Source organism: Lolium rigidum, chromosome 5, assembly GCF_022539505.1.
Source record: "Lolium rigidum isolate FL_2022 chromosome 5, APGP_CSIRO_Lrig_0.1, whole genome shotgun sequence".
NCBI classification, from domain to species: Eukaryota; Viridiplantae; Streptophyta; class Magnoliopsida; order Poales; family Poaceae; genus Lolium; species Lolium rigidum.
The window spans coordinates 3,976,169-3,999,060 of NC_061512.1; positions in this window are offsets into that span (position 1 = coordinate 3,976,169).

The following is a 22,892-nucleotide window of genomic DNA, read 5'->3' on the forward strand; positions in this document are numbered from 1 at the left end:
TAGTGGGCACTCTAACCCTCTTGCCAAACAGACCTTCAAAGAGCGGCTCCCATGAAGGACGTTATCTCTACCAGCAAGGTAGATCATCCCCCTTCTCTTTTGTTTACACATGTATTTTAGTTTTATTTATAGATGACATTCCCCCCAACCTTTGCTTTCTCAATCCATGGCTAACCGAATCCTCGGGTGCCTTCCAACATTTCTCATACCATGGAGGAGTGTCTATTGCAAAATTAAGTTGCTTACTGATAAATCAGGGCAAAACATGTGAACAGAATTATTAATGAAAGTTATTAATTGGGGCTGGGAACCCCGTTGCCAGCTCTTTTTGCAAAATTATTGGATAAGCGGATGTGCCACTAGTCCATTGGTGAAAGTCCGCCCAACAAGATTGAAAGATAAAACACCACATACTTCCTCATGAGCTATAAAACATTGACACAATTAAGGAGTAATATAGTTTGAATTGTTTAAAGGTAGCACATGAAGTATTTACTTAGAGTGGCGCACAATACCACATAGTAGGTAGTTATGGTGGACACAAATGGCATGAGTTTGGTTTAAGATTTTGGATGCATGAGAAGCATTCCCTCTCAGTACAGGTCTTTGGCTAGCAAGGTTGGGTAGCAAGCATAAGAGTTGAGGGAAACAAACAAATATACATGTGATAGAAACAATCATGCATCTTCCTTGTAAGCACAAGCAATTTTAACTTCAGAATACTAAACTCATTAGCTAACAAGAAAGAAAGATAATAAAGTAATATATCTACATGTATTTCCTCTTTTCTATTTAAACTCAAAGTGTTGTTGCTATTGACCAATGCTAAGTTTGCCAAAACCAAATAGATTTACTTGATGCTCCCAAAGTGATATCAATACTAATGACAAGAGTAATCATATAACAGAAATTGCAAACTAAAATAAGGTGTGCAAAAAGTAAATGATAAGACTTCTCATTAATATTCCATAATGATAACTCACACCAAGGGATACATAGATAACCAACTAAGAGAGAGATACTTCCACACTGCAAACCATCTTATATAATAACTTCCCTACTCTTGATATGACACTACATGATAGTAAAAAGATAAAGATAGTGATGATGTGATACCGTAGCACTCCCCCAAGCTTGGAACAAACCAAGGGGATGCCAATACCAATGATGAATCACTCCTTCGGTGGTGATGGTGATGGATTCTTCTCGATAAGCTTCTTAACGAGCTCCTTTAGCTCATCAATCTCGTAGGTGAGGTTGCGGATCAGCTCCGAGTTTTGCTCGACGCGGTTAAGAAGTATGTCAGACGGTGAGTCCCAACTCTTAGAGTTGTTTCCCCACTCCTCGGCTTCAGGTTTCATCCTTCCTGCAGTGTTAGAGCGATCCATATCCCAACCACTAGGCAATACTGCCTTGGGAGTCCTTTCAATTTGACGACTATAAATTAGAGTGCGGAAAGGGTTGTCAATGCCTGGAGGGGATGTCCTTGGAGCTAGGAAGCGACGTGGAACTCCTCCTCCGGTGCTAATCCGTGCGCTTCTCTTGGTGTTGAACGGATTTGCTACCACGCCAATGCTTGCGACGGTTGCGCGCGGGTATACTCGCGGGACTTCCTCCACTTCTCCTTCATCCTCGCTCTTGACTTCTTCCTTCAAATCGGGGTCTTGAATATCTTCTTCCAAAGGCTCCTTGTCCTTGTTGTTGGAGACCATGGTGCTTCTAGATCAAAAACATATCCTGGCAGAAAACAGCTCGAAACAAAACACGACGAGAAAACGATATACGGACCTCTGGGGATCCCGGGGATTATATAGCAAATATTTTCACGACAAAAGGAAAGTACCAGGCGGAAAACGAGTGGAAACGGGACGCCGAGGGGCAGTCCCCATAGGGCGGCGCGGCTAGGCTGGGGCCCGCGCCGGCCTATGGGGGCACGCCCTCGCGCGTCTCCTCCACTCCGTTTCGATCTCGTAATTTTTCATATATTCCAAAAATAGCAGAAATATTGTTCGGAAAGTTAAACGCGTACTTTTTATTACTAAAACTGTTACCTATTCAAAGTCGAACTCTGCAGAACTGTCAATTTGGTCTTTGATGAAGGCTTCCGGAGTCACTACTTGAATAACATCAATATCTTCATTATAAGAATCTCCAGAAATATAATGCTTGAGTCTTTGTCTATTCACCACTTGTGTAGCTTCATCTTTCAGCGAGGCAATTTTTATTACTCCTGAACGATACACCTCCTCAATGACATATGGTCCTTCCCATTTTGAGAGTAATTTCCCTGCAAAAAATCTGAAACGAGACCGATACAATAGGACTTTATCTCCAACATTAAATTCTCTTTTAATAATTCTTCTATCATGCCATTTCTTAAATTTCTCCTTAAAAAGTTTAGCATTTTCATAAGCTTCACTTCTCCATTCATCTAAAGAACTCAATTGTAGCAACCTTTTCTTACGGCCAAGTTTAAAATCTTTATTAAGTTCTCTTACAGCCCAATAAGCTTTGTGCTCTAGTTCTAAAGGTAAATGACAATCTTTTCCATAAACTATTTTATAAGGAGACATTCCCATAGGATTTTTATAAGCAGTTCTATAAGCCCACAATGCTTCCTTTAACTTACTAGCCCAATTTTTTCTAGATTTATTAACAGTCTTTTGCAAGATAGATTTAATTTCTCTATTTGATAATTCTACTTGCCCACTAGTTTGAGGATGATAAGCTGAAGCAATTCTATGATTAATACCATATCTAGCAAGAGTTTTTCTAAAAACACCATGAATAAAGTGAGAACCTCCATCGGTCATAATATATCTAGGTACTCCAAATCTAGGAAAAATAACATCTAAAAGCATTTTTAAAGAGGTCTCACCATCAGCACTTTTTGTAGGTATGGCTTCCACCCATTTAGTAACATAATCAACAACGACAAATATATGAGTGTTACCTTCTGAAGAAGGGAAAGGACCCATGAAGTCAAATCTCCAACAATCAAATGGTTCAATAACAAGAGTATAATTCATAGGCATTTCATTGCGTCTAGAGATACTACCAACGCTTTGACATTCATCACAAGATAAGATAAACTTCCTTGCATCTTTGAAAAGCATTGGCCAATAAAAACCTCATTGCAGAACCTTTTGTGCAGTTCTATCTCCGGCGTGACACTACCATGACACTTACTCAATATCTCTTGCTGTTCATATTTTGGGACACATCTTCGCATAATACCATCCACTCCTTTATATAAGTGTGGGTCATCCCAAAAATAATGCCTGAAATCATAAAAGAAGTTCCTCCTTTGCTGAGCTGAAAAGGTTGGAGGCAAGTATTTTGAAACAATAAAGTTAGCATAATCAACATACCAAGGACTATCTCGCGAGCTCACCTTTATTACAACCAATTGTTCATTTGGAAAACTATCATTAACAGGAACAAGATCATAAGCAATATTTTCCAATCTAGATAAATTATCAGCAACAGGATTATCAGCACCCTTCCTATCTACTATATGTAAATCAAATTCTTGCAAAAGAAGCACCCATCTAATAAGCCTTAGCTTAGCATCTTTCTTTTCCATAAGGTACCTAATTGCAGCATGATCAGTATGAACTGTGACTTTTGAATCAACAATATAGGATCTAAACTTGTCACATGCAAAAACTATGGCTAATAACTCTTTCTCAGTTGTAGCATAATTTCTTTGAGCAGCATCTAGAGTTTTACTAGCATAATGAATAACATTCAATTTTTTATCCACTCGTTGTCCAAGAACGAGCACCTACAACAAAATCACTAGCATCACACATAATTTCAAAAGGCAAATTCCAATCGGGAGGTTCGACTACGGGAGCGATTGTTAAGGCTTTCTTTAGAGTTTCAAAGACTTCCTTACAATCATCATCAAAAACAAAAGGTACATCTTTTTGAAGAAGATTAGTAAGAGGCTTTGAAATTTTAGAGAAATCTTTAATAAATCTCCTATAAAAACCAGCATGACCAAGAATCCTACGAATACCTTTAACATCCCTAGGATAGGGCATCTTCTCAATCGCTTCAACTTTAGCTCTATCAACTTCGATACCTCTCTCAGAAATTTTATGTCCCAATACAATTCCTTCATTAACCATAAAGTGGCATATCTCCCAATTAAGAACAAGGTTAGTTTCTTCACATCTCTGCAAAACTTTATCAAGGTTTCGCAAGCAATTATCAAAAGAATTCCCATAGACAGAAAAATCATCCATGAATACCTCTACAATCTTTTCACAAAAACCATGAAAAATAGCAGACATGCATCTTTGAAAAGTAGCAGGAGCATTACACAAACCAAAAGGCATACGCCTATAAGCATAAGTTCCATAGGGACAAGTGAAAGTGCTTTTCTCTTGATCTTTAGTTTTAACAGCAATTTGTGAAAACCCAGAATAACCATCAAGAAAGCAAAAATGAGTATTTTTAGACAACCTTTCTAACATTTGATCAATAAAAGGTAAAGGGTAATGATCTTTCTTAGTAACTTTATTAACTTTTCGAAAATCAATGCACATTCTATACCCTACAACTACTCTTTGAGGGATGAGCTCATCATTATCATTAGGTACAACGGTTATTCCTCCTTTCTTAGGAACACAATGCACAGGACTAACCCATCTACTATCAAGCAATAGGATATATAATACCTGCTTCAAGAAGTTTTAATACCTCATTCCTTACCACATCCTTCATCTTAGGAATTAGACGACGCTGATGTTCAACAACAGGTTTTGCATCATCTTCCATGTTGATGGCATGTTGGCAAATAGCGGGAGAAATCCTCTTCAAGTCATCAAGAGTGTAGCCAATAGCTCCTCGGTGTTTCTTCAATATTTCCAATAACCTTTCTTCTTCAAAATCTGAAAGCTTAGCACTAATAATAACATGATATGTTTTCTTATCATCAATATAAGCATACTTAAGATTATTAGGTAATGGTTTCAAATCAAATACAGGATCTTCCTTTGGTGGTGGTGTTATACCTAGATCTTCAACCGGTAAGTCATGTTTAAGAATGGGTTGAAGAAGGAAAATTTCATCAAGCTCATCCCTTTATTCCCTAAATACTTCACTCTCATGATCCTCCAAATGTTGTTGCAAAGGATTATTAGGAGCAAGAGCAATAGATGCATGTTGTTCAACTCTAAAATCATTATTAGGCAATTCAGTTTTATAAGGAACTTTGGCAAATTTAGAGAAATTAAACTAATAAGATTCACCATCAAATTTAGTAACAATTTTCTCCTTCTTGCAATCTATAACAGCTCCACAAGTATTTAGAAAAGGTCTACCAAAAATAATAGGACAAGACTTACTAGCAGCAGAACCAAGTACCAAAAAGTCAGCAGGATATTTAATCTTACCACATAGAACTTCCACATCTCGAACAATACCAATAGGAGAGATAGTTTCTCTATTAGCTAGCCGAATAACCACATCAATATCTTCAAGCTCACAAGAACCAATTTCATGCATGATTTCCGTGTAGAGCTCATAAGGAATGGCACTAATACTTGCACCAATGTTGTAACACCCCAAGCCAGCCAAGCACTTGAGATGTTACCACATACGTACAAAAAGGAAAATAACTAAGCCATTTTATAAAAATTGGACAGAGTCTCCTTTGTTTTTGGGACACCTATGACAGACAATCAATGTAAACAAGATATAGGATTTAAACAAGAAGGATCAGGCGCAACATTCAACCCTAAATATATGTGTGATACCACAATAGAAACTATCATTCGCACACAATACCGGTAACCATGACCAACACAAACTCCTTAACTGTATACGACAAATGACTCAAACTATCAAATGCATAGTTAAAATAAATTGGTGACACAAGTGTCTATGGTGAAGGTGCTACTCCCAAAACTCCCCATGCATGTCGTCCTCAAGGTTTACCTAAAAACATGGAAGCAACAAGGGTGAGTACAAAGACTCAACAAGTTCACGAGCAAACAGTAAACTTTACATAAATCAAAACACCAAGGCATCATTAACCATAATTTATCCATTAGCACATATTATGATGTCCTACATTTCTATATGCTCATCTCATCTCATCGCGGATACCGGTATCGCTTGAGTGAACACCCGTCGGCATCCAATCACTCCAACTAGTGGAGGGTGCCTCCAAAGTGGGTCGCAACCCATCAATGAAGGTCGCATTGTGCCCACCAAATAGGTCACATTATCATCATTGTCATCATGAGTATGCAAAAATGCATAATATGCATGTGTCATCAATATCATCATTACCATTGTCATCATGGTCATATCATCAACATTAAATAAAATTGAGTGAAGAGAAATATGCAAAATTCACTATCCATCATAAACTTGCCTCAACCGCGGGGCACAAACTGTGAGTTGTAGGACTCCGAACCAAAAGTACCAACACCTGTTATCGAAACATACATAGCACTCAAAAACAAAGCATGGCTTCATAAATAGATATATTCACAGAACAACATCGTTCCTACGTCTTAACTAAACCATGTTCAGCCCTCTCAACAAAAATGATCTTACAGCATAAGAATAAAAACTCAACCCAAGAGGTGATCTAAGTATCATAAACATCTCAGTATTAATCACCCTTATACCATTGGCAAAATCTGGACACCAAAAGGCTTAAATAGCTAAATCTTAAGACTTGCTTCAGTTCTGTCCAACATAGGACATGTCACTTAATATTCACTAATTCTAGCAGACAACATCGGTTCTAGAATCGGAAAAACGTTCTCCACAAATTCCATGTTTACACCATTGTCAAATTAAAATGTTAAAAAGGCCTAAAGTTGCAAAGAAGATCAACTTGTGTGCGGAAAAACGAAATTCTGGACAGATTATTATACTGACAGCTACTTGCATTCTGTCCACCCAAATTACAGAAATAAATACTCTAAAGAAAGCCTGAAACACGATCTACAACTTTCATTAAGGGTGTACCTAGAAATTTTGGACCAAACGGTACAGGTTTCAACTCAAAGACCAGCATAAACAAGCCCCAATTACAACACTACTTCTAACTGAACCGCCGGATCAAAAACTCAGAATATCAGAACAGTATAGGACACGCTCAGGCCAGGTTACAAGGAATGAAGAAGGTTCAGGCAAAGAGGAAACTAACATCTTTAAGAATGATACGGTGGCTCAAGTAAAAAGTGATGCTTGAACACTATCTGCTACTCTGAATACGATGGGAAAGGAATGGGCAATCCACGATCTCAAAAGACTAGGTAAATAAATCTTGCAATCTCATCGTACACATCTACTAGCCAGAAACTACCGCTCTCATAGAAAGAATAAGGCAACAAAGATGAATAATGACAACGCACCCTGGGAGTCGATTAACTGATGGCCAACGGCAGCGGCGACCTATGCTCTAGCGGCAACTGCGATTCTGCGGCGGCGGCTTCGATTCGGAGAGCAAGGAGTAAGCCTGAGATAGGAGGAGATCGAAACGGATAGGCGGAGACCTAGAACGCTGTTAAGAGGCGGCGTAGTAGGGCACGGACGTCGAGTCCGATAGGGCCTGATCCCAGCCCAGCCCGTTGGTTTCTTTTCCGCTCGTACCCAAGAAATAAAAATAAAAGCTGCTGGTCTTGTACTAAAAATACCACGAAGGCAACTGGTTAAAGTTACAGGTATTCAATCGTCAGATCAATAGTTCAAGCCCTTCTACACACTATTTTTTTATGTTATCCCTTTTCTTTAAATTCCTATTCCCAAAAGTCTATACAAACAACAACACCGTTCAATTTACTTTTTTGTTTAAAATATTGAATACGAATTTAAGTTTAGCATCAAAATTCGGGGTATTACAAATGTCGCATAAATCATAATAACAATGATCATCAATTCTAACAGAGAGCACAAGAACACTGACTTTCCTAGACTTATTAGGATGCGAAACAATATTAGAAGCATCTTCACAGAAAATGATATGACCATCTTCTACGTTTTCAGTCACAAGATCTTTAACTATTGCAACAGCAGGTTCAACCTTTATTTGCTCCTCGGGTTCTATAGGTTTCTTTGCACTTTTATTAACTACACTAGTTATAACAGAACACTCCTTCATTTTAGCAGGGAAAGGAGTTTTTCCAATATAAGCTTCAGGAAGAACATGATCAACAGTTTTAATTTCAATACATCTACCTATAGGTGAATCAGTTTTATCTTTATAAGGTTCATGATACTTATCAAAATTCTTCCTAGGCAATTCAAAATGAGAGGCAAAAGCTTTATAAAAATTTGCAACAACTTGAGAGTCCATACCATATGTAGCACTCATATTACGAAATTTATCAGTATCCATAAAAGTTTCAATGCATTCATAATCATAATTTATACCTGACACTCTACCTTTGTCATTCTCCCATCCTTCAGTATTTTCTTGGATTCGATCAAGAAGGTCCCATTTAAACTCTTCTTTATTGCGTGTGAATGATCCGGAACAAGTAGTATCCGAGCAAGGTTTTATCTTGAAAAGAAAGTCTTGCATAGAAATTATCAACGATGATATTACCAGGAAGCTCATGAATGGGGCATTTGAGCATTAAAGACTTCAATCTACCCCATGCTTGGGCAATACTCTCTCCATCATGAGGCCAGAAATTATATATGCGGTTTCGGTCTTTGTGAATTTCACTTGGAGGATAGAATTTAGAATAAAATAGAGGCACAATATCCTTCCAATCAAGAGAATGCCCATCCTTCAGCAGTTTATACCAATGCGTCGCTTTACCAGACAGCTATATAGCAAATAATTTCTTCCTAACTTCATCCATTGAAATACCTGCACACTTGAATAACCCGCATAATTCATGTAAAAACAGTAAATGATCTCCAGGATGAACAGTTCCATCCCCTTCATAGCGGTTATCCATAACACGTTCAATAATCTTCATAGGTATTTTATACGGAATTACTTCCTCACCTGGCGCCTCATCCACTACCTTTGCAGTAGTAGTAGATTTCCCAAATAGAAATTCAAGAGAGGATCTCTCCATAATGACTTATAGCAGCAGGCAGAAACAAAATCAGCACGTACAGTAAAAGTTTTCCTTACCAATTCCACTTACCAATAGCGCTTCACTCCCCGGCAACGGCGCCAGAAAATAGTCTTGATGACCCACAAATATAGGGGGTGTATCGTAGTACTTTCGATAAATAAGAGTGTCGAACCCAACGAGGAGCAGAAGGTGTTGACAAGCAGTTTCGATGAAGGATTCACTGTAAATGCTCACAGAAAAGTTTTCAGGAGGTTTTGATATAGCAGATAAATAAAGTACAAGTAAGTAAAATGCGAGAGTAATAATTGCAGCGAGTGGCCCAATCCTTTTTAGCACAAAGGACAAGCCGGTTTGTTTACTTATAATGACCAAACGTTCTTGAAGACACACGGAGATTTAGTCTAGTGCTTTCGCTTCATATAGTTGATTAATCTTCATTGTTTTGATAAGTGTTGTGTGGGTGAACCTATGCTAATGCACCGCCCTTCCTAGGACTAATACATACTTGTGATTAAACCCCTTGCAAGCATCCGCAAATATAAGAAAGTAATTAAGATAAATCTAACCATAGCCTTAAACTCTGAGATCCTGCTATCCCTCCTGCATCGATATACCAACGGGGGTTCAGAGTTCGTTGTCACTCCGGCAACCCCACAATTAGCAAACGAATACAAGATGTACTCCCCTAGGCCCATAAAGGTGAAGTATCATGTAGTCGATGTTCACATGACACCACTAGAAGAATAACACCACAACTTAAATATCAAACCATTAAATATTACTCAACATAGTTCACTACTAACATTTAGACTTCACCCATGCCCTCAAGAACTAAACGAACTACTCACGAGACATCATATGGAACATAATCAGAGGTGATATGATGATGAATACCAATCTGAACATAAACCTTGATCCAATGGTTTCACTCAATAGCATTAATAACAAGTAGTAATCAATACCGGGAGAGTTTCCCCTATGAAATAACCAAGATTCAACCCTAGATGTTACAGCGGAGACGAGGTGCAGCGGTGGAGATGGCGGTGTCGATGGTGGAGATGATGATGATGGTCCCAATGAAGTCCAGCTCGATGGCGGTGACGATGGCGACGATTTCCCCCTCCGGGAGGGAATTTCCCCAGCGGATTCCTGCCCGCCGGAGAGCTCTTTTCTCTCTCGTGTTTCTCCGCGCCGCAGAGGCGGCTGTGTCTATTCTCGCTTATCCCCCGTGCCTTAGGTTTTCGGGTAGATGAAGTACGCGAAAGAGAGGAGGCCGAGAGGGGTTGTGGGCCCCCTCCCCACAAGGCGGCGCGGCCAGGGCAGGGCCCGCGCCGGCCTATGGGGGGGGGCCATGGCGGCCCTCCTCGGCTCCTCCTTTTGGCTGGCTCATTCTTCTGGAAAAATAAGATCTTCGGTGTAATTTCCGTCAATTGTTGATCTTCAGAAATATGGTATCCTGACGGTGCTTTTTCCGGCAGAATCTCGACTCCGGTGAATAATTCTCCAATAATCATGAAACATGCAAAATAGGTGAAATAACATAAGTATCATCTCTAAATATGAAATATATCAATGAATAACAGTAAATTATGATATAAAATAGTGATGCAAAATGGACGTATCAAGGTGCTACTTATGTCAACGGTAGTGATAAATAGTATGGCTTATGCATAATTACTTCCTATAAGTTTGCTTGCCTCGTGCATAATATACTAATAGTGCTCACACTTTGTCCTAATTAGTTTGGACTTCCATGGATTTTCATCGCATACATATGTTTTAACCAAGTGTCACAAAGGGAAACCTCCCTGCCTCCTGTACAAAGGTCCTTAGGAGATGGATCTCATTTGATTTCTCAATTTTGATGAATCTCAACTTTTTTGGACATCCATACCGGGAAAGCAAGGACGACAAATATTTAGACTTTTACCCAGCTGAAACTTCCACCATATGAACCTGGCTTTAGTTGGCGACCCAATGTTCCTCTTTAACAATATGCATACTCCAATCTTTGCAACTCATGGTAAATCTCCCTTACTTCAAACAAGATGAGCATGCATAGTAATTCACATGATATTCAACAAAAGCATATTGATGGTGTTCCACATGACAGCATGGTTATCACAAAACAAGCAACTTATAAGAACTAAAAATGCATAGGATATAATACATACCACAATAGTTTTTAGACTACTTTCCCATGAGCTATAATTTATACAAAACACGTGATTATTTTTGAAAGTTTAAAGGTAGCACACAAGCAATTTACTTTGGAGTGGCGGTGAAATACCACATATAGGTAGATGTGGTGGACACAATTGGCAACTTTGGTTTTTGGTGGTTGGATGCACGAGAAGATATCATACTCAGTACAGGTGAAGGCTAGCAAAAAGTCTAGAAGCGACCAACTAAGAGAGCAATAATGGCCATAATCATGCATAGCGACAAAACATTATCAATCAAAGCATAAAGTGATATTATAAATCAAAAACTAAATTATCATAGATGATTTAGTTGACTGGTTATATTCATAACATGTTATAAGCATGCGCCAAGTCAACCCAATGAGAATACCACAATACTATGCTTTTATGATAGAAACAACAGATGATTCTTTTAATGACACATTATGCACTCTCAGCCATTTGAAACAAGTCATGCCAAAACAATAAATACTAAGTATATGACAAGAATAACATCAACATGACATGCCAAAGTCTATGCCATAGTCTAGACAAGCTTCCATTTGTATCACTATAGTCATGAAATATTTTACTCATATCTAACACTAATCAACTTATTTGAAATAACTCTCAGAGATAAAATACAATATGGACCAGAGAGCTAATCATACACAAATAAAGAGTACTAACGTGCTCTGAACAGAATTCAAGTGAAAGAATAAGAGCCAAACGCAGTACCAGAAAACTAGAACACTCGCAGAACAATAACTGCGAAAACTAGAGCGTTCTATGCAATTAAAAAACAACGGGTCTTTCTTCAGAACAAATTTGTCGGGATCCAACATATGCTACAACAAACAAAACAAAATAAAACAAAAAAAAATGCATCTACCATCCTTCAACTTGTTGGCCATGTCTAAAACGGACCCTGAACTCATAAAAATGATCTAATATGGTCCATAAACTCGCTTAATACGTCCACACATACGATCCAAATCTGAATTGACCTGTATTTTGCTGACGTGTCGTACCAACGATCCACACTAGCCGGATTTCCGCGCCTATCCAGACTTTGCCTAGGCCATCAGCATCACGCAGCGCTGCAAACAGAGCATCACGGCCGGCGGCGCTATCCCCGCACGAGGCCATCGAGTTCGAGCAGAAGAAGTCGACCGATGCGCTTCGCTCATGAATCATGATACGCCTCAAGGGGAGCTCTACGATGCGATACTCGCCTTCCAGTTCCGCTCTTCCGCATGCACTGCGCGCGGGTGACTGATGAGATCCCATCACAGGTCGCCTTCATCGACAAGTACTCCCGCATTCGTGCTCCCACGTGAGGAATTCCGGTCAAAAGTCCTCCCGCTGGTACGCCTCCTGCTGCTGCATCGCTAGCGAGTGGCGCTCGGTCCGGCGGCGCATCTTCTACCGCAGGGCTCATCTGTACGTCGGAGGTGGCGGAACAAGGAGCCTCCCCTGTTCACATGCCACCCGTGCGGGAGGGAGACGTCGCGGTGGTGGCAGGGGTCGCCCTACGCCCACCGCCGATGTGCCTCCAGCACAGACACGTATTGCATGTTGCGGCCTGGTTGGCGCTGAGGAGTAGGCTGCGCCGCCGGCGCATGCGGGCCGGAGAACAAGTGCACCTGCGGCGGCAGAGGGATCACGTGGGGCCGTGCAGGGTTCCGCCGAGGCGGATAATTCTGGCGTTGCCGCCGGTCGGATGACGACCAAGCGTCGTGGTCATTGGCGGTCTTCTTCATCCACTTCGGCAGCTTCATCGTGGAGGCGTGCGCGCAGAAGTGGCAATGGCGACGGTGGCGGTTGGAATGGGGAGAAGATGCGGGCGAGGCCATGGTTAAATACCGCGGGCCATCAATGCCAAGCGCGTCCGCGTAGATTCCAGCGCCATCAGCTTCAATGCCAGCGAAGGACTCCAGGCGGTGGACGCAGGCTTCAGCGGCGAGCACAGTGGTCAGCGGCGGCCTTGATGGCAAACTCGGCCGCCATTAAGCCTTCTGCCCACCACCAAACCCTAGCAGCTCGACGCCGGCCACCGCCCGAGCACCCGCCTCGACGCTCCTCCCCGTAACCGCAGCGCGCAGGAAAAGCCATGTCGGTCTCCTCCTCCTGGCGCCGCAACGGCTCCTCCCGTGGCCATGGTGGGCTTCACAACGGCCACCATGGCTCCTCGTTCCGCGGCCATGGCGGGCGCCACAACAGCCACCACGGCTCCTCGTCACGCGGCCATGGAGAGCTCCACGCCGGCTGTAACGGCCCAGGGTAATACCCATAATATATTTGTTTGTTTTTTTCTCTTTATGCATCATCATGCATCATGCATAATATCATCCATGTTTACAAAATAAAACTATTATTTTTATAAACCCAAATTATTTTGTATTTCTTTCTCATATGGTTTTATAATAAACTCTCCCTTTGTAATTTCTTTCAACAAAACCCTAACCATAAAACAAAATATTTTTATTTCCAAATGTTTCCCAAACCTCTCCTTCTCTCATCTTAAATAAATCAGCAAGACAAAGGAAAAGATGGCACAAGAAAAATCAGAAGGAATAAAAAAAAAGAGAAGAAGTCCACAGGCGGCCATTCTCCTTGTCCTAGCCATTTCCATCTTGAAGCTTTACCGTGGTGGCCTTTTTCCCTTTCACCTTCTAAGTCAACCGAAGCCCATCACACGCCATCTCCACTTGAAGCCCAAAACCAGGGACGCCCGTCTCGCCTCCATGACTCCATCCTTTGCCCCGCAGCTGCACCTCCCTCACCAGCGCTCGCTCGTCGCCAACGGACGCGTCGCCGTCCGTCTACCTCGCGCGTCATCGACCCTGCTGCAGCCGCTCGACCCTGCCGTGCTGCTCGCCTCAAGCTCCGTCGTCGCGGGCGCATCTTCACAGACGTCCTCTGCGCCTACCTCTTCACCAAGCTCGACCGCCGCCGGCTGCTTCGTCTACGTCCCAGGCGCTCCATCGTGACGCAAAGCCAGGACAAGCTGTACATCTAGTACATGTTCCGTGAGATCTTGTCCAGTGCAAGATTCAGTTCATAGCTGAGTTGGATCATGCATGTGGTTAACAAACGTGAGATCCTGAGTTCAATTCGCTACAGGCACGCCAATCCTTTTTCTCTGTTTTATTTTCTCGCTGGCAGGTGGATCCTATGGTCCCGTTTGTCATTGTCTCTGGCTAGGATACCTTGGGTGAGACACCAGTGCCATGCAGCAGTCTAGCTTCCAGTCATCCTCGGGTCCCATCGTCAGCCTCTGTGGCTAGCACATCTCTGGTATAAAACGTTTTCCTTTTCTCTATTTTCAAAAGTTCTAAACTTGTGAAATTCATATCTTTAAATCTCTAACTCGAAATACAAAGTATTTTATATGAAAGTTGCTCAGAAAAATGCAAGGAACATTAATATGCCATCCATATGCTTGTTTGCATCCCGCATCATGTTGTTCCGTTATAGTTTGCATCACACCTAATAATTAAATGCGGAGTATTTGGGAATTACCGGCTACGGTTCCTCGCTCCGATTAATACTGATGTAGCTCACACATGCCATGTGTTGCCATGCTAATGAACACTTAACTTTGACGGTAGAAAATGCAACTCCAACTTAATTTGATTATCCGGGGTTTCGACTCCGATTAATTTGGATAAGGTGCATCGCATCATCGTTGCCATGTCATGCATGCCTGCATCTTGCTCATGCCGGTTCTTTATCCGTAGTAGTAAGACTTGCATACATTGTGTGTTCCAGCATTTGCTTCTTCCCGGATAGGATCACGAAGTGGTGTGGTGAGATACGACGAGTTCTCCGACAAGTTTTTCTGCAGCTTTTCACAGGTGAGCCCTCTCTCTTCACCTATTTTACATTTTGCTCTCGCTCTCACTGCTATCCTTATGTTGCGCTTCTCTATCGAGTCACGTGTCCTATTCCACTTGTTTACCATAATAATCCTATATATATCATTCCTTACCCATAGCCGCTGCCTGATGTTTCAGCCTTGCGAGTCGTAGGCGTGTTTAGGCTCTGTTGTTTATCTCGATCTGTTATCGGGATATGTTGGGTTGTTGGAAGGTTATCACATGCTATATCAGTTGTTGGAGATACTCATGCTTTACTTTATTGTTAACAACTAAAATTGTAAGCAGAGGCATCTATGAGCCCTTTGCGAAAGCATCAGAACTTTGACTCGCTAATGTCCCCTAGGACCCGAGTTCTTGTTATCTGTTCCGAGATTGAGCGCTCTACCCATACGTGGGGACGTTTATTGGGACCCCCCTCACCCATTACCTTTTCTCAAGTTAGTTGAAAAGGGGGCCACAACCTTGGTTTTATTTGGCGCATGCATGTTTATATATTGTTGCCTTCAGGTGTTTACTTCCTGTTGCTTTCGGGTTTTTATATTCTGTATTGTACCCCGAGGAACATTTAGCGAAGCGTGTGGTTTGCACGCCTAGCCGTTAACGCAAACCCTGAGTCCGCTTCGGAGTACGGCCGGACTTCGTTACGGGTAGCTTAGTCGGGTGGCCCCCCTAGACTTTCTTGTTGAACTGGGAACGGTCTTGTTGTGGGACATTCACTTGTCGTAAGTGGGTCGAGCATGTGTACGGTTACATTTGGGCAACCCCTGCAGGGTGTACATCTTATCGATAAGTCGTGTCTGCGGTTATGGACGACTTGGAATTGTATAGCTCGATCATAGAACAACTTACACCTTTATGTTGTTGATAATAATTTGCTAATAACTTGATTAGTAATATAGCATTACTACAACCGATACCTAACAAAACTTGTCCACCGTTGAGTGCCTTTTACATTGCCTCTTCGCTTTGTTGAAGGGGATATGTGTAATCGGCTGGGTTATGTTTGTGTAGCATTTATCTGTTACCTTGTGCGCTCTCTTATCTTCTCTGAGTAGACGGATGTTGTAGCGTGTCTCTATTGGTTATAGTTTTGCTGCCGCTAAACCTACCATATAGCCTCAGGCGATATATATATTCGCCCGGCGAGCATAGCCATTTCTAGTCTCGCTAAGTACGTGCCGGAGTTCGTTCCTTGGTACTTACTCTCGCCTTTTCTCTTTCTCTTTTGCTTCCTCTCTTTTGTCGGCAACCGATGTCCCGACTTCGACAGGTACAAGATGACGACGTTAGCAAGGTTACCCTTACGGCTTGGCACAGGCGAGTTATGGACGTCACTGGATATCTTCAGGACTCTTAGTCCAATTTGTATCTTGTCCGTACTCGGACGTATTTGATCTTCTGTATGATTTGAATCTTTGTATTGTATATTTGTATCTTGACTCGTTGGAGTCGTTGTTGTAATATATGTATCTTGTGGGCTCTATTGTAATTCTGTTGTAATGTTACCGCTCGTGTTAATTCCTCTGGCATCATATGTGTGATTCTTCGCGCACGTCGTGTCGGAGGGCGTCTCTGAATCGATATTGTGCGGATTTCGGCGGGATCGCTGGAATCCTCATGGTACCGGTTCCGGCGAGTCACACCGACTGATGGGGTTCGTTGCATAGAAAACAAAAATTTTCCTACCGCAAAACGAATAAATCCAAGATCTAATCTATGGAACACCCAAGATCTAATCTACAAGATCGAAACAACGATATTGATAAGATACTAACCCTTGAAGATTTCCAAAGCCTACGAGATCAGATCTCGTTGTTGATGTAGACGATCATCCCCAGTGCTGCAATCCGGCAGCACTTCCGTACTCGGTCGCGCGTACGGTGTCGATGAAGCCCTTCCTCTCCCTGTTCCGGCGGGCAGCGGAGGTGTGGTAGATCTCCACGGAATCCCGCAGCACGACGGGCGTGGTGGTGGTGGAGAAGAATTACTGCGGGGCTTCGCCTAAGCCTGCGTAGTATATGGAGGAGGAAGAGAGGGGCGGCCAGGGTTTCATGGATGGTGTGGTGGCCGGCCACCCCCTCCCCTCTTTATATAGGGGGAGGGGTCGTCCTAGGGTTCCCCCTAGGCCCCACCTATCTCTTTGGCCGGCCAAGGGGGGAGACTTTTCTTCCCCCTCAAGCCTTCCCCTTATCTCTTCGTTTACACACTTTATTTTAGAGATAGATCTTATCTCTAGATTTAAACCATTTAAATTTAGAGATAGATCTTATCTCTAATGGGTAGGCCGGCCTGGGCCCACATGTCATAGTGGGCAGGCCCCACCATGACATGTGGTGCCTATGTGGCCTCTCCCGGGGTGGTGGGCCCACTGGTGGCCCTCTAGAACCTTCTAGAAGCTCCGGTCAAAACACCGGACTTTTTCCCGAACCCCGAAAAATGACTTCCCATATATAAATCTTATTCTCCGGACCATTCCGGACCTCCTCGTGATGTCCCGGATCCCATCAGAGACTCCGAACAAAAACTTCGGACTCCAACTCATATTCCGAATGTACTTATGCGACATCGAACCTTAAGCGCGTCACCCTACGGTTCGCGAACTATGTAGACATGGTCGAGACTCCTCTCCGAGCAATAACCAATAGCGGGATCTGGAGATCCATAATGGCTCCCACATATTCAATGATGACTTAGTGATCGATTGAACCATTTACATACGATGTCGATTCCCTTTGTCTCGCGATATTTTACTTGTCCGAGGTTTGATCATCGGTATCTCCATACCTTGTTCAACCTCGTTACCGACAAGTTCTCTTTACTCGTATCCGTGGTATGTGATCTCTTATGAACCATTCATATGCTTGCAAGCTAATCGGATGAAATTCCACCGAGAGGGCCCGGAGTATATCTATCCAGTCATCGGGATGGACAAATCCCACTATTGATCCATATGCCTCAACTCACACTTTCCAAATACTTAATCCCATCTTTATAACCACCCATTTACGCAATGGCGTTTGATGTAATCAAAGTACCCTTCCGGTGTAAGTGATTTACATGATCTCATGGTCGAAGGACTTAGGCAACTATGTATCGGAAGCTTATAGCAAATTGAACTTAATGACTTGATCTCATGCTATGCTTATTTGGGTGTATGTCCATTATATCATTCACCCAATGACATAACCTTGCTATTAACAACATCCAATGTTTATGATCACGAAACCATGATCATCTATTAATCAACAAGCTAGTTATACAAGAGGCTTACTAGGGATTCCTTGTTGTTCACATAACACACATGTATCAATGTTTCGGTTAATACAATTATAGCATGGTATGCAAACATTATCATAAACACAAAGATATATTATAATAACAATTTTATTATTGCCTCTTGGGCATATCTCCAACAGTCTCCCACTTGCACTAGAGTTAATAATCTAGTTTACATTTGTAAAGATATAACACCTTGGTCTTCTGGTGCTTATCATGTTTTGCTCACGGGAGAGGTTTTAGTCAACGGATCTGACATGCTCGAAAACATATGTATTTTGCAATTCATTTGCGTCTCAACGCATCACTCATTTTCCAGATGAGTCGGCATTAATTGTATATGCTTAGTCCTCACGGTGAAACCTTAATCCTGCGGTCCGAAATAAGTCACTAATATTGTCACACACAATATAGCTTCAAAGTTCGACACTCGTCGGAACTACACCAAGTTCTCAAAGAACTCCTTGACTTAACATCCTCAGTCATTGTCAAAACAATGACATACTCTGCCTTCGTTTGTAGAATCCGTCACAATATTTGGAACTCATCCAAATCTAGCATAGACTTGTTCTAGCTCATTGTGCTACCTTTTAAATAACACTTAGCCTAATTGAGATTGAAATTTTATTTTTATATGTGACCAAACTAATATCGGTGCAACACCTTACAGCGATTTGTTTGTCATTACCCCATATAAAAACTATATATATATATAGATCCTTGGTTCTTCTAAAGCACTCAGGGATATTCTTACTGTTGTCCAATGATCATTACATGAATCATCCTGGTATATGCTCGTAACACTTTAGAGCACAGGACATCTGACTTTGTACATATTATTCGTGATCTAAAATCACTCATGTGTATTTACTCATCGAGTGTCAAATACACTCAAGTCTTGTTAAACCTTCACATGAAAAGAACACCTTCTTAATTGAACTACTTCAATATCTATTCTATGTACTTAAACTTAAATTTATTATGTGTTTCTATCTATCTTCATAGATCTTGACACTAAATATGTTTCAATTCATATCCTTTCATTGATGTTAATTCTCAATGAAACCTTTTAAATCAATTATATAATTACACTATTTATAATCAACGATATGTCATCTACATAAAGTATTTATAAATATGTCTCAGCGCTCTGATGGCGTGTAACTCACACGTTCGTTGGGAACCCCAAGAGGAAGGTATGATGCGCACAGTAGCAAGTTTTCCCTCAGAAAGAAACCAAGGTTTAATCGAACCAGTAGGAGCCAAGAAGCACGTTGAAGGTTGATGGTCGCGAAATGTGATGCGGCGCAACACCGGGGATTCGGCGCCAACTAGGAACCTGCACAACACAACCAAAGTACTTTGCCCCAACGAAACGAGTGAGGTTGTCAATCTCACCGACTTGCTTGTAACAAAGGATTAAACGTATCGAGTGGAAGATGTTTGCAAAGAAAACGAGTAAAACAAGTAGATTGTATGCTATGTAAAGAATAGGACCGGGGTCCACAGTTCACTAGAGGTGTCTCTCCCATAAGATATAGCATGTTGGGTGAACAAATTACAGTCGGGCAATTAACAAATAGAGAAAGGCATAACAATGCATATACATGACATGGTAAATATAGTGAGATTTAATTGGGCATTACGACAAAGTACATAGACCGCCATCCAAGCGCATCTATGCCTAAAAAGTCCACCTTCGGAGTTATCGTCCGAACCCCCTCCGGTATTAAGTTGCAAAGCAACGGACAATTGCATTAAGTATGGTGCGTAATGTAATCAACAACTACATCCTTAGACATAGCATCAATGTTTTATCCCTAGTGGCAACGAGCACAACACAACCTTAGAACTTTTCGTCACTTGTCCCGGGTGTAAATGCGGGCATGAACCCACTATCGAGCATAAATACTCCCTCTTGGAGTTAAGAGTAAAAACTTGGCCGAGCCTCTACTAGTAACGGAGAGCATGCAAGATCATAAACAACACATGAACAATAGATTGATAATCACCATAATCATAGTACTCACTATCCATCGGATCCCGACAAACACAACATATAGAATTACATATAGATGATCTTGATCATGTTAGGCAGCTCACAAGATCTAACAATGAAGCACAACAAGGAGAAGACGACCATCTAGCTACTGCTATGGACCCATGGTCCAGGGGTGAACTACTCACTCATCACTCCGGAGCGACCATGGCGGTGTAGAGTCCTCCGGGAGATGAATCCCCTCTCCGGCAGGGTGCCGGAGGCGATCTCCGAGAATCCCCCGAGATGGGATTCGCGGCGGCGGCGTCTCCGTGGGTTTTCCGTATCGTGGCTCTCGGTGCTGGGGTTTTCGCGACGGAAGCTTTAAGTAGGCGGAGGGTCAACGCGAGGGGCCACACGAGGGGCCCGAGGGGTAGGTCGGCGCGGCCGGGGCCCGGGCCGCGCCGGCCTCCCTCCTGGCCGCCTCGTGGCCCCACTTCGTTAGGTCTTCGGTCTTCCGGAAGCTTCGTGCAAAAATAGGACCACGGGCGAAAGTTTCGTCCAATTCCGAGAATATTTCTTTACTAGGATTTCGAAACCAAAAACAGCAGAAAACAACGAAGCGGCTCTTCGGCATCTTGTTAATAGGTTAGTTCCGGAAAATGCATATATATGACATAAAGTGTGCATAAAACATGTAGGTATCATCAATAAAGTAGCATGGAACATAAGAAATTATCGATACGTTGGAGACGTATCAGCATCCCCAAGCTTAGTTACTGCTCGTCCCGAGCGAGGTAAAACGATAACAAAGATAATTTCTGAAGTGACATGCCATCATAATCTTGATCATACTATTTGTAAACATATGTAATGAATGCAGCGATCAAAGCAAAGGTAATGACATGAGTAAACAAGTGAATCATATGACAAAGACTTTTCATGAATAGTACTTCAAGACAAGCATCAATAAGTCTTGCATAAGAGTTAACTCATAAAGCAATAAATCAAAGTAAAGGTGTTGAAGCAACACAAAGGAAGATTAAGTTTTAGCGGTTGCTTTCAACTTGTAACATGTATATCTCATGGATATTGTCAACATAAAGTAATATAACAAGTGCAATATGCAAATATGTAGGAATCAATGCACAGTTCACACAAGTGTTTGCTTCTTAGGTGGAAGGAGATAGGTAAACTGACTCAACAATAAAAGTAAAAGAAAGGTCCTTCAACGAGGAAAGCATCGATTGCTGTATTTGTGCTAGAGCTTTTATTTTGAAAACATGAAACAATTTTGTCAACGGTAGTAATAAAGCATATGAGTTATGTAAATTATATCTTACAAGTTGCAAGCCTCATGCATAGTATACTAATAGTGCCCGCACCTCGTCCTACTTAACTTGGACTACCGGATCTTCGCATGCCATGTTTCAACCAAGTGTCACAAAGGGGTACCTCCATGCCGCTTGTACAAAGGTCTAAGGAGAAAGCTCGCATTTCGGATTTCTCGCTTTTGATTATTCTCAACTTAGACATCCATACCGGGACAACATGGACAACAGATAATGGACTCCTCTTAAATGCATAAGCATGTAGCAAAGTTATTGTTCTCATATGAGATTGAGGATATATGTCCAAAACTGAAACTTCAACCATGGTTCATGGCTTTAGTTAGCGGCCCAATGTTCTTCTCTAACAATTTTGCATGCTCCAACCACTAAAATGATAGACCTTCGGACAAGACGGACATGCATAGCAACTCACATGATATTCAACAATAGTTGATGGCGTTCCCAGAAGCATGGTTATCGCACAACAAGCAACTTAATAAAATATAAAGTGCATAAGTACATATTCAATACTACGATAGTTTTTAAGGCTATTTTGTCCCATGAGCTATATATTGCAAAGGCGAATGATGGAATTTTAAAGGTAGCACTCAAGCAATTTACTTTGGAATGGCGGAGAAATACCATGTAGTAGGTAGTTATGGTGGACACAAATGGCATAGTAGTTGGCTCAAGGATTTTGGATGCATGAGAAGTATTCCCTCTCGATACAAGGTTTAGGCTAGCAAGGTTATTTGAAGCAAACTCAAGGATGAACAAGTGCAGCAAGACTCACATAAAAGACACATTGTAAACATTATAAGACTCTACACCGTCTTCCTTGTTGTTCAAAACTCAATACTAGATATTATCTAGACCTTAGAGAAACCAAATATGCAAATCAAATTTTAGCAAGCTCTATGTATTTCTTCATTAATGGGTGCAAAGCATATGATGCAAGAGCTTAATCATGAGCACAACAATTACCAAGTATCACATTATCCAAGACATTTTAGAATTACTACATGTAGCATTTTCCAATTCCAACCATATAACAATTTAACGAAGAAGAAACTTCGCCTTGAACATTATGAGTAAAGCCTAAGGACACATGTGTCCATATGCAACAGCGGAGCGTGTCTCTCTCCCACAAAGTGAATGCTAGGATCCATCTTATT